Genomic DNA, 12,014 nt, shown 5'->3' on the forward strand with positions numbered 1-12,014 from the left:
GTCCCCCTGTCGGACACAACTTCCTTGGGAAAACCCACTCGGGTAAAGATTCCCATCAGGGCCCTAGCCACAACAGGTGCTGTTATGGTCCTCAGAGGTATTGCCTCTGGGTACCGTGTGGCATGATCCACCAGAACCAGGATAAACCTGTGACCAGCTGTAGTCGGTGGATCTAATGGACCCACAATGTCGATGCCCACCCTTTCAAAGGGGGTGCTAACGACAGGAAGTGGTTCCAGGGGAGCTTTCAGCTTCACCCCTGTTTTCCCACTGGCTTGGCAAGACACACATGTCCGGCAGTAGGTATCGGACGACACTTTCATCTGAGGCCAATAAAAGTGTGGGACAAGACGGGCGAAGGTCTTGTCTTGCCCCAGGTGTCCTGCCAATGGTATCTCGTGAGCCAACTCTAAAAGGAAGGCTCGATAACGTTGAGGAACTACCAAGGCTCGTGACGATCCATGTAGGGGTGCCTTGGGTTCACTGTAGAGGAGGCCATCCTCCCAGTAAACACTGTAGTTCCCTTCAACGTTCCCTGCTGCCTGGGCTTCGGCCTGTCGCCTCAGCCCCTCAAGGGTAGGGCACTCCCTCTGGCCCTGGCAGAATTCCTCCCTGGACGGGCCTCCCTCCACGTGCCACTCGGCCGGGATGGGTAAGTCCTCCAGGTTGGTAACGTCCCCCTCCGCAGACTCCTGGTCCACCACCTCCGGTGGCCTATCCGTCCTACGGGGTGGAGACGCCGAGGCAGGCTCCTCCTGTCCTCGGTTCTTCCCTTGACTGGCAGCTGGCTGGGCCTTTGTTCCAGGCTCCAGCCGGAATGAACTCCCTCTTCGGGTAGTCTCGGACCTTGTGCTAACACAGGCCCAGTCAGGTGTACCCAGCATCTCGGTGTGAGTCCGGTATTCCACCTCCTTCCAAGCGTTGTGCTCCATGTCATTGCCCAGCAGACAATCGACTGGCACGGCAGGGCTTACGGCAACTCGAAGTGAACCTGCAACCCCCCCCCATTCAAAGGGAACCTCGGCCACTGGATAGTGACCGGTTCTGCCGTCAGCCATCGCGGCTGGGTGGAGTACATCGGGAATTACCTGCTCTGGAGACACCAGTTGGCTACGCACCATAGTCATACTGGCTCCTGTGTCTCTCAGAGCCTCCCCTCTTTGGCCGTTGATGGTGATCCATTGCCCATACTTTGCGGTATTTGCGGGCACCTGGATCTTAGGAACCATCTCCCGTTCTCCCAGGGACACTAAAGTGACACCCGCCCACTCCCTTCCCTTAGTTAAGGGCATCTCCTCCCCGAGCACTACACTAGCTACTCCGGGGGGCTTTCCTCCAGTGGGAGGGGGTGATCGTTTCTGACACTTCGGATCTCCTTTATAGTGTCCAACGCCACCGCACTCGTAGCAATGGACAACCCTTGGCTGCTGACTCTGGCCAGGATTAGGGTTTCTGGGTGGGTTAGCCTTAGAGGTGAATCCTGTTCCCTTCCCTTGGAAGTTATTTTGGGGGCCTTTGGAGAACTCCTTTTTCTTTTCCCCTCCTTCTTTCTTCTGGGGGGCGCCCTGTCCGGCCTTTTGAGTATCCCCTCCAGTCCCCCTTGTGGACACCCGGGTACTGGCCCAAATGTCCGCCTCCTCAGCAAGCTTCCGGGGGCTGGTCAGCTTGCTATCCACCAGGTGTTGCCGCAGTTCAGGGAAACATTTCTCGAGTAGGTGTTCCTTCAGTACTAGGTCAAACAGCTCCTCGTAGTTCCTTACTTCACTGCCCTGAATCCAACCTTCCAGTGCCTTCTTTGCATAGTCCAGGAAGTCCACCCAATTCTGTGTGCCCAGTTTGTGACTACCCCTGAACTTCTGTCTGTACTTTTCAGGTGTTAGTCCAAACTTCATGAGGAGCGCCAGTTTCATGGCGGGGTAGTGGGTCTGCTCATCCTCTTCGAGGGCCAATAAAGCATCCCTACCAGCGGGAGGCATGTACTTATACAATCCTCCTCCCCAATACTTCACTGGAACCCCATGGGCCCTCAACGAGACCTCATAGGCTGCTAGCCACTTGGCGATGTCGTCACCCGCCCCATAGCTAGCTACTATGTCCTTTGGCAGGTAAGGTTTGGATTCCCTGGTGATTTCTTGGTCTTTGCTGCCACCATTAGGAACAGTTGGTGCCCCAATTCTTAGGATCTGAAGCTCTATCTCTTTCAGTCTTATCTCATGAGCCATCCTCTCTTTCTCCGTCTCATGAGCCAACCTCTGTTCCTCCTTCTCCTTCTCCAGCTTTGCTAAATCCCATGTGAGCTGTCTTTTCTCTCTCCGATCTGCTAACTCCACGCTGGATAAGCCCCCGCTAGAGACAGTGCTGCCCTTCCTAGAAAGTGTCCTGGGCCCTGCTGACAGGTTCCCCACCTCAGGTTGGTACATCTCAGCCCCCTCGGGGTCAGGCTCTCCATCCCTGTCTTCCTCCTCAGCCTTGCTTTCTCGGCGTGCCTCCCCCCAAGCCCTTAAGCTGGTTTGGAGTGCACCCTTCTTTGCTCCTGGGGGACAGTACACCCCCTCCCGCTGGCAAAACTCCCTGAGTTGGGCCACAGTGTACGTTTCTAAATCTTCTAGTACAAACTCCATCTTGCCCACTCAGGTTAGAGGACAGGTTTTTGTGCAGTAACTATGCAGGGGGGTACCTTTAATAATACCTCCTCCCACCACCAGAGTAAATTTGGAAAAAACAAAAACCCACAATTAGGAAGGCCGCTCTTGAGAAAACTCCCGGTGTAGGCCTATGGACTACCCACAGTTATTGTTGAGTATGCGTAGGCACAGCTCTATCCCACCACTGAACACCAATTTATGTTGGAAACAGCCCACTCCCACTCCGCAGGGTGGTGGTGGACTCCCCGAACACACTGTGGTAGCTTGGCTCGAGTGGTCAGGAAACAGGCACAGTGCTACGCATACAATATACCCATACAATAACCATGCGTGCATCCGTTCCAAAAACGACTCTACACCGTAAAAATTATGAAAATATTCTTCTTTATCTTTTTCTCTTAGTTGCTGATTGGAAAAATAAATAGGTCAATCACAATATACAAGTTTCAATTAGTGCAGGTCAAATAAATATTGGCTGTTTGATGAAATAAATAGGGGTGATCATAAATAACAGGGCATAAATACAAGTGCAATATATACAGACAATTAAATACTTTGAGGTAATAAATACTGTACCAATAAATACTGTACCAATAAATACTGTACACCAACAAGTCCTGTGGACCTATAAATATAGTGCAGCAATAAATAGATAAGAACTTAATAAATACAGTATCCCCAATAAGTAATTAGAAGTATACAGCCACACTCCTGTAATCAGATGACACTTCACTTCTTAAGGGCTGATTTGGCCCAGGCACAGCTTGTAGGGTTGTGGAAGGCTTGGGGGGGTTCTACTCCCTGGCTGAGGCAAAGGCTGAGGCCTAAACTGAGGTAGATCAAAAGGGGGGGGAATACCAATGCCCTGGCTTTCCTTCTCCACACAACCTCTCTAGGTTAGTCCCAGTTCACCCCAGGCACAGTCAGGTGGGTTTCAGCACCTCCCTAGCCCCTTAGAGTAGTCTCTCAGGTCTCCACAGGGCCTAAGGCGCCCTCTACTCCACTTACTGCCCTTTTCTGATGTTCCGACGCCGCTGGAGTCGTGTCGACGCCGTGAGGCGGTTCCGGTTCGGTCTCGGCGGCCTCGGCACAATGTCAGTTCTTTGACGACGCCGGTAGGCGGTTCCGGTCCGATGTCGGCGGCCTCGGTTCGATCTCGACCTCCAATTCGACGGCTTCGGGCAGTCTCTTCACGATGTCGACTTCGGGCGGCTCCGGTCTGATGGCGCTCTCGGCTCCGATGACGTCGGCCGGCCTGGCCTCGATGTCGACTTCCGGCGACTCCGGGGTGCGATCCTCACCCCCGACCTCCGATACTCCTCCTCACAGGTTCCGGGCGACTCCGGAGTGCGATCCTCACTCCCGACCTCCGGTGCTCCTCTACCTCGGTCTCCGACGACTCCGGAGGGCGGACTTCACTCCTCCGATGACGCCGCTCGCTCGACCTCGGTTCACTTCCTTCTCGACCCTTGGTATTCCTCTCGACCTCCGTCGGCGCCCTCTTACGACCTCAGGCGGCTCCGGGTACGACGTCTGCTACCTCAGTCAGCGCCGCTTCTCCACCTCGGGCTCCAGGTCTTCGGCTACTCGACGCCAGGCTCCAGGGAAACCAGTTCTCAGGTCAGAATCTTGCTGCTTTATTGGTTCTAAGGCCTGTTCCTGCTGTCCAGGTCCTTAGGATGGTTTTCTGCTGTCTTCTTCCCACACAGGGCTATAGGCTGGGATCCATCAGTAGGGACAAGTATCAAGGGTGGGTTTATGGACCCCACTCCAGGCACAAGTTTCCACCCCTGCTGCTTCACTCCTTCCTCCTTCACTCTTGTGCTCCTCTCTCTTCACCAGTCAGGTGCCAACTGCCAGCTCCAACTGCCAACTCTCTCTCTTAACCTCCCAACATTCTAAACCGCCTCCAACTGTCACAGAGTTCTGGAACCTCCTGGAATGTTCTGGAAGGTGCTGGTAGGTTCCAGTGGATGCTGGTGATGTCACAGGAGGCCACCATTTTGTGCTTCAGGCCCTCAGACAGAAGTTTCAGGGGTAGCTAAAATGGCTCCCTGAATCTGTAGCAACACTAAAAAGTCTGGTGGTTCCCAAAAAGGAAAAATTCAAACAGGGTTTGAGGCAAAAGTGGGACAAAATAAATAATGATGAGGAGGGACCACCCAAAGGGCTGACAGGTCTAACAATGGGGCAGTGTATTTAAAAGAAACAAAAGAATGAAGAGCTTGTTACCAAGAGTTGCTGCAATAAAGTTTCTGATCGGTGGAAACCCATAACCGTACCGATACTATGCTTAAGGATTTATAAGGTGTAAAAACTTTTCATGCCTCCATACTAGATAAAGCTCAGTGGCCAAAATGAGTGAAATTGCCCCATGCCGTGCAAGCAAATTATCAATATTTTACAGTCTGGAGTAATGAGACGGTGAAGCAATGTTTTGTTAGATCAAGCTGCAATAGACATGGATTTCAAACACACTGAATATAAATTGATTACTCAACTGTGCAAACGCCATTATGATAGTGATCTTTCACATATGTCCGTAGTGCGTTGTCACAGGCATCTCTCCAGGGTTTAATGCAGCATCTACATCGTCTGGTTGGGGTTCACTGGGTTCCTTCCTCAAATGATCAAATTTAAAGGATATTTTGTTTCTTGGATCCAAAAATCTACCATTGCCCAGATCGCCATGTTCTGTTATCAAGACCTTAAAAACATAAAATAAAAATGAATGTTAAAGTTTTATAAGCCGGTTTTCTCATTATTACTGTTCCTTGCAGGTGTTGCTTTGGTTGATGAGCCCCGCTGCCTCCATTCCAGCAGCTACTGGTGTGATGGCACCAGCCTACTGAACTCATCACAAGGGCCTAACCTTGTCCCATCACTCTCATCCTTACTGCCACTTAATCTCTACTCACATGGCATCCGCCGGGGTGGAGAGGGAACCCTTTTATTAGGGCCAGGTAGGGTGCTCGGTTAGAACCCTTCAGGTCTGTCCTACGTTTCCATGAATCTTCACCTCTTATGCTTTTCTTAAGTCTAATAAACATTCTCCACACAATTACAGCTTAAATACTTCATATCCCTAATTAACTACCACATCTATGAGCTGCAGGACATCCACTACAGAAGGACTCCAAAATATGTTAATACTGTGTCAATTATCACACTCTCTGCAAGCACTTGCGCAACAATGCTTAACTCACCATGTTCACATGTCTTTAAACCTCACCCACCAAAAAAAAGATATCCCATACAGGCCACACTTCAACCTGCACTCTTTAAAGCACCCCAAAAGGAACAAAGGAATCAGGCACCAATCAGATTTTCACAATCTCGTCACGGGTATAAAGAACTATATATGTGATACAACCGACGTAGCTACTTATTTTACTGAACGCACTGTAATAATATCACTACTATACAATCCATTAAATGATAGAAAAAATATTAAAATGTTATAAGATTTTACTTTTGCACGTCACTATTAGCAATTAATTACAAACAAGTAACAATGTACCAAAATCTTATATTTCACTGTACTATGTGCTTATCAAAAAATTAGGCATATCCATTTTTAGAGCAGGTGGGAATGAACTTACAGCTTATGTTTTTCAGCTCCTCACATGAACATTTATGTGTACAAAACATGTGCATGATGGTAAGTGCAGAAAAGTAAAAGTGAATGAATGGTCTGCATGTTGACCACCATGTCCACCTTTTCAATCCTGTAGCCATGCACCAAATATAGTATGATATGTGTGGTCCCCCTCAGGTGAATAGTCGAGTGAAAAGAGTATTAAGTACAGGGACAGAAAAGAAAAGCTTGGCAAAGCATATAACATTTGACAATCTGATGGCGAAGGAGTGAAACAGGAAAAATTATGTTAACGGGAAACCCAATGTACTTATTTCATGTTCCTCTGTAACTTGTTAAATGCCTGTGCAGTCAGGGTGAACCAGCAAAGATTTTTTTTTTCTAAAGATAACATTCATTGTAAATGTAACTTTGAGCCCTCATGGGCAAACATTCCTACGTGTATTTGAACTCCATTCCCTTGTACTCCGATCATTAACTGCCACACTCACACGGTTTCTTACATCCAAAGCTATGGAATAGCATATTCAATCCGAAGGGATGGATGATGGGATGTTGTTAACAAGATGAAGCACAGACTCAGAGCAACTGAAGAAACATATAGTGTCAGTTGGTGGAAAAACGGATTTCAATACGTAGAACAAAGTGTGGGAATCCAGCTAGGATTCAAGCAAACATGCTGTCCAGAACTACCGAGCCGAAAGCTGCATCTTTTCTAGAGTGTGTTTCTGGAAAGTAATGCTTGCATAAAAGCATGCACAATGGTCATGCTGCTTTACAAGTGTTTGAGATGGAGAAAAGTCTTTTGAAGTCGATCAATGCTGAAATTGCGCAGTATGAAACTAAACTCTTTAGGACGCATGAACTGCAAATGCAATATATGTCCGGCCTGGAGAGAGCAGTTTTAACTTTTCTGTTACCAATAATAAGACCATATACATAGGGAACATGCTTAGAAAGTTTGATGATTTTGCTCCTTTCAGATACGTCAGAATTTACATGAATTCAGATTGTGAAGAGTCATCAGCTGGATGGGTTCTACAAAGAAAGACCAAATGATAATTTATTAGCACAAACAAATTTATGTTTATATGCATTGGGAAAAGGGGCTAGCCATAGGAAAACCTTGTCCTTGAAGGAAGACAGTGTAACACTTTAATAAAAAAAATGTAAAAAAAACAAAAAATACAGACTGAAGCATGGTAATCTGCTTTACATAGGATTCACAACCAAAGAAGCTGAAATCTTAGTCAGTAGATCAATAATGCAAGAAGCTTTGGTCTCAAATGCCTTCTGCATGAGTGGTGCCCAAATTATACTGAATTCTACCAATTGGTTCCGTACAATCTAATTTCTTACAAATTGACAGAAGGTATGCTTCTGTAAGCCATAATAAAAGACAAATCATTTTAAGAAATCTACATTACAGTCATTTGCTTTTGAACTGTGTCCTAGAAGAATCCTTTCTAGCAGCACACAGGATGGTTATGCCCCCTTATAAAATTACAAAGTGTGCCTAAGCTAATTTTTCAAAACGTAGGCCCTCATATTCAACAATGAAAAACGGGGAGCTGATTCAGCTTACACAGCTAATGTAACGGGTCCAGAACAAAGCAACAACAAGGAGAGATACATACATAGAGATCAGGTTCCCATTACATCTCTTGTAAAGATAAAAACCTGTAAAGATAACAAGAATTTGCAATGCAATAGGTCTCGCATTTACATGAGTTTCAGCTATTGGCATTGTAAATGATTTTGTTTTTTACTTATGTTTTTTGTTAGGAGTGGAGTGAATGTATGTTTGTAGTAGAATTATGTGGTTTAAATTGGAATTGTTAGTAGTGAAATTGTGTGGGATGGAATTGTGTGGTGTGTGTAGTGTAATGGTGTGGCATAGTGAATAGATACGGAGTGAGAGCTGTACAAAATGGGTAGAAAGTAAGATTGAGATAATAGGTAGTTTGTGTATGAAGTGGTGAATGAAATCTAGATAGGAGAAAGTGTGTGTGAGATAGAGAATGAAGGGGAGAGAAGGTTATAGACGTATAAAGCGGCTGTGTTTGTGTACCTAAACGACACCAGAAGAAATGGAGGAGACTGTGTGTGGTTTGGATTTTTTGAAAAGTTATTGTAAAGAAACTGTGCTGAAAGACCTGAAGTGAACCAATATGAGAAAATTTGGTTCAGTGCATGCTTGTGCAATGGAATTATGTGGATTGTAATTATGCGGTATTAAGTGTAGTGGACTTATGTTTAAGTGGTATTGTGAGTCATGGAGAGCATGTATTGAGTGGATGTATGTGGTGTGGTGTTGAATTCTGTGGTGTAGATTGGATGTATGCAGTGTGTAGTGGAATATGTGTTGTGGAGTGGAATTTTGTGTCATGGAATGAAACTATGTGGAGTTGAATTGTGTTGCATGGAAATGTGTGACATTGAGAGGAATTATGTTGAGAGAAATTAGTGTGATAGTGTGCTATGGAGTGTAATTATGTTGTGTGGATGTAATTGGGTGGCACTGAATTGTGTGGTGTGGCATTGTTTGGCATGGTGTGGTGAAGTGTAAATATGGGGTATATTGTGGAGTTGAATTTTATTGAGAGTGCAATTATGTGTTTTGGAGCTGAGTGGATCTATGTGGAGTGTAAATATGTGATATGAATTGTAACTATGTAGGTTAGAGTGTAATTATGTGTAGTAGAATTATCTGGAGTTGAATTGTGTTGTGTGGAGTGTAATGAAATTAAGCCGCATGAAGTGGTATTATGTGAAGTGGAATTATGTGGCATGGAGCGGAGTGGAAATGTTTGGAGTGAATTTGATGGATTGCGATTATATGGCATGGAGTGGAATGATGTGGAATTGCATTGTGTGGTGTGGAATTATGAGGTGTTGAAATGTGTTGTGTAATGGAATTATGCTATGTCCATTTGTGTGGGATTGCGTGGCACTTGTGTGGCGCTGCAGGTAGAGAGTTCTGCGACTGAACCAAGCTCTTCCCAAAAACATTGGCAACCTTCAGACAACTTACAAAGCTGTCCAAAACATTGTACATAAGTTTCACAAAAAAAGAGGCAATCTTCCCAAAACATTTTAACCCATGCTGTGCAAAACATCTTGTAATCTGCATGCAAAATTAATGAAATGCAGTTTGTGACATGACAAAACTTATGTGGGATGTAGGACACCTTCTGGGCATGTTGAGCACATGTTGGGAGTGCCACAAAAGTCACACATATATACAAGAGTGTGTATCATCATTTATTATATTGCCACACAACAAATTATTCACACCATGTTATACCATCCAGCACCGCACAACATCATAGTAAGTCAAATTACAGGTACTATACCACATTATACCATACAACACAATTCAATACTTCATCACATCATACCAGACTATGCAACACTTCATGTCACACATTACAAAACGTCATCATATTACGCCACCCATACAACATACAATTCTACACCAGGCCATACTGCAACATCCAAAATTTCAAGCTGTCTCTCACCACACCAGTCTCACTTTAGAACACCAGAACATACAGAATACTTCATGCAACAGGTCATGCCACATTATCTCATACACCACTCCATCATGTCATTGTACATCGCAACACATACCATACAGTAACATACCCCACCACAGCACATCATATTTAACCAGCAAACTTACACCTTACACATGTAATACCATTCAATGCATAAGACACCATTCAAAAGCACATAACACCGCAACACTTAATATCACCTCATTCTATACCTGACCATAAGCAATCAAAGCATCTAAGATACCCCACACAAAACTACACTGTCTCATCATAGAACGACATACCACTATCCAAAATCATATCATCCTGCTTAACAAAACACACTACATCACACTACTCTACGGCATATACCACCTTATACCATACAACATAACTTAATATCGCACCATACAAAACGTCCCCAAATCACACTTAATCATACCAAACTTCACATCATACCATACTGCACCACAGAACATTATACCACATCATATAACACCAGAAAGTAGAATAACATGCACACCACCTCGTGCCACACAAAGCCATAGCATATCATTTAAAAGAATGTAACCCTCCAGCCATATCACACCATCTTACTAAAATCACAGCATTCAGCAATACATCATACTATTCATTGGCACTTCAACCATAAAACGCTATGTAACTCGACTAGCTACCGGATCTTCCCAAACCCTACCCAGCACACAAAGCTGTAAACAGATACCTGGAAGATGAGAGCAAGAAGGACAGAACAGAGAAGTTATGCAAGTGCACCAATGGAAAGCGGAATTGTTAACCATTAGTAAGGAATATGCTACTTACCAGTATGCATCTGTTCTTGGCATGTAGAGCTGCAGATCTATACACTGTGCATAGATCGCCATCTGGTGTTGGGCCCGGATGTTTGCAGTTTGTTTTTCCTCTTGGAAAGTCTTTGGAAGTCACGAGTTCGGTGACTCCTCCTTTGGTTCGTATTGCACATGGGCTTCAGCTCCATCCTCATATTGTTTTTTGCCAGCAGGGAAAGATGGGGCGTAGTAGTAACAGTAAAGAAACCCATGTGTGTTGTATCTAAATAAGATAAACTGGAACGGATACAGGGAGGCGGGTGGGCGTGTATAGATCTGCAGCTCTACATGCCAAGAACAGATGGATACTGGTAGGTAGCATATTCCGTTCGAGGCATATGAGCTGCATATTATACACTGTGCATAGATTATATAGCAGTACCCAACCCTAGCGGCGACCACCGGCATCCATTGCAGTTGTTTGGAACAGTGTTTTTAGTACAGCCTGGCCCACACTAGCTTGTTGCATGGTTTGCACATCTACACAGTAATGTTTTGTGAAAGTGTGCGGTGTTGACCATGTCGCTGCTTTGCAGATGTCATCTAGTGGTAAGTTTCCTAGAAAAGCCATAGAAGCCCCTATCTTCCTTGTAGAGTGGGCTTTAGGGGGAACAGATAGCGTTCGTTTTGCTTTGTGGTAGCAAATCTGTATGCATTTTACAATCCACCTAGCTATCCCTGATTTAAAAATAGGGTTGCCTTTATGTGGTGGAGAGAAGGAGACAAATAGCTGTTTGGTTTTCCTGAAAGGTTGTGTCCTTTGGATGTAGTAAAGTAAAGCCCTTTTAACATCCAGTGTGTGTAAAGCCCTTTCCGCAACGGTTTGAGGTTGTGAGAAAAAGAGTGGTAATTCTACCGACTGGTTTAGATGGAATGGAGAAATGACTTTGGGTAGAAATTTTGGGTTGGTGCGGAATACAACCTTGTTCTGATGCATTTGGAGAAAAAGGTGCCTGTATAGTGAGTGCTTGTATTTCACTAACCCTTCTGAGGGAAGTGATGGCCACTAGAAAAGCTGTTTTCCATGTGAGAAATTGGAGCTCAAATTTATGTAATGGTTCGAAAGGGGGTCCCATTAACCTTGTGAGAACTATATTCAAGTTCCAGACAGGTGAGGGTGGTACTCTGGGTGGAATTACTCTTTTGAGGCCTTCCATAAAGGCCTTGATGGCAGGCACTCTGAAAAGTAATAGGTGCTGCCCGTTCTGTAAATAAGCGGCAATTGCAGCGAGGTGTAACCGAATGGAAGTATATGCTAGGTTACACCTTTGTAGATGGAGTAAGTAACATATAATGTGCTGTATGGACATATTTAAAGGATTGATTGTGTTGCTGTGGCAGTAAATAACAAATCTTTTCCACTTTGATGCATAGCACGCCCTAG

This window comes from Triturus cristatus, chromosome 1_1, assembly GCF_964204655.1.
Source record: "Triturus cristatus chromosome 1_1, aTriCri1.1, whole genome shotgun sequence".
Taxonomy (NCBI): Eukaryota; Metazoa; Chordata; class Amphibia; order Caudata; family Salamandridae; genus Triturus; species Triturus cristatus.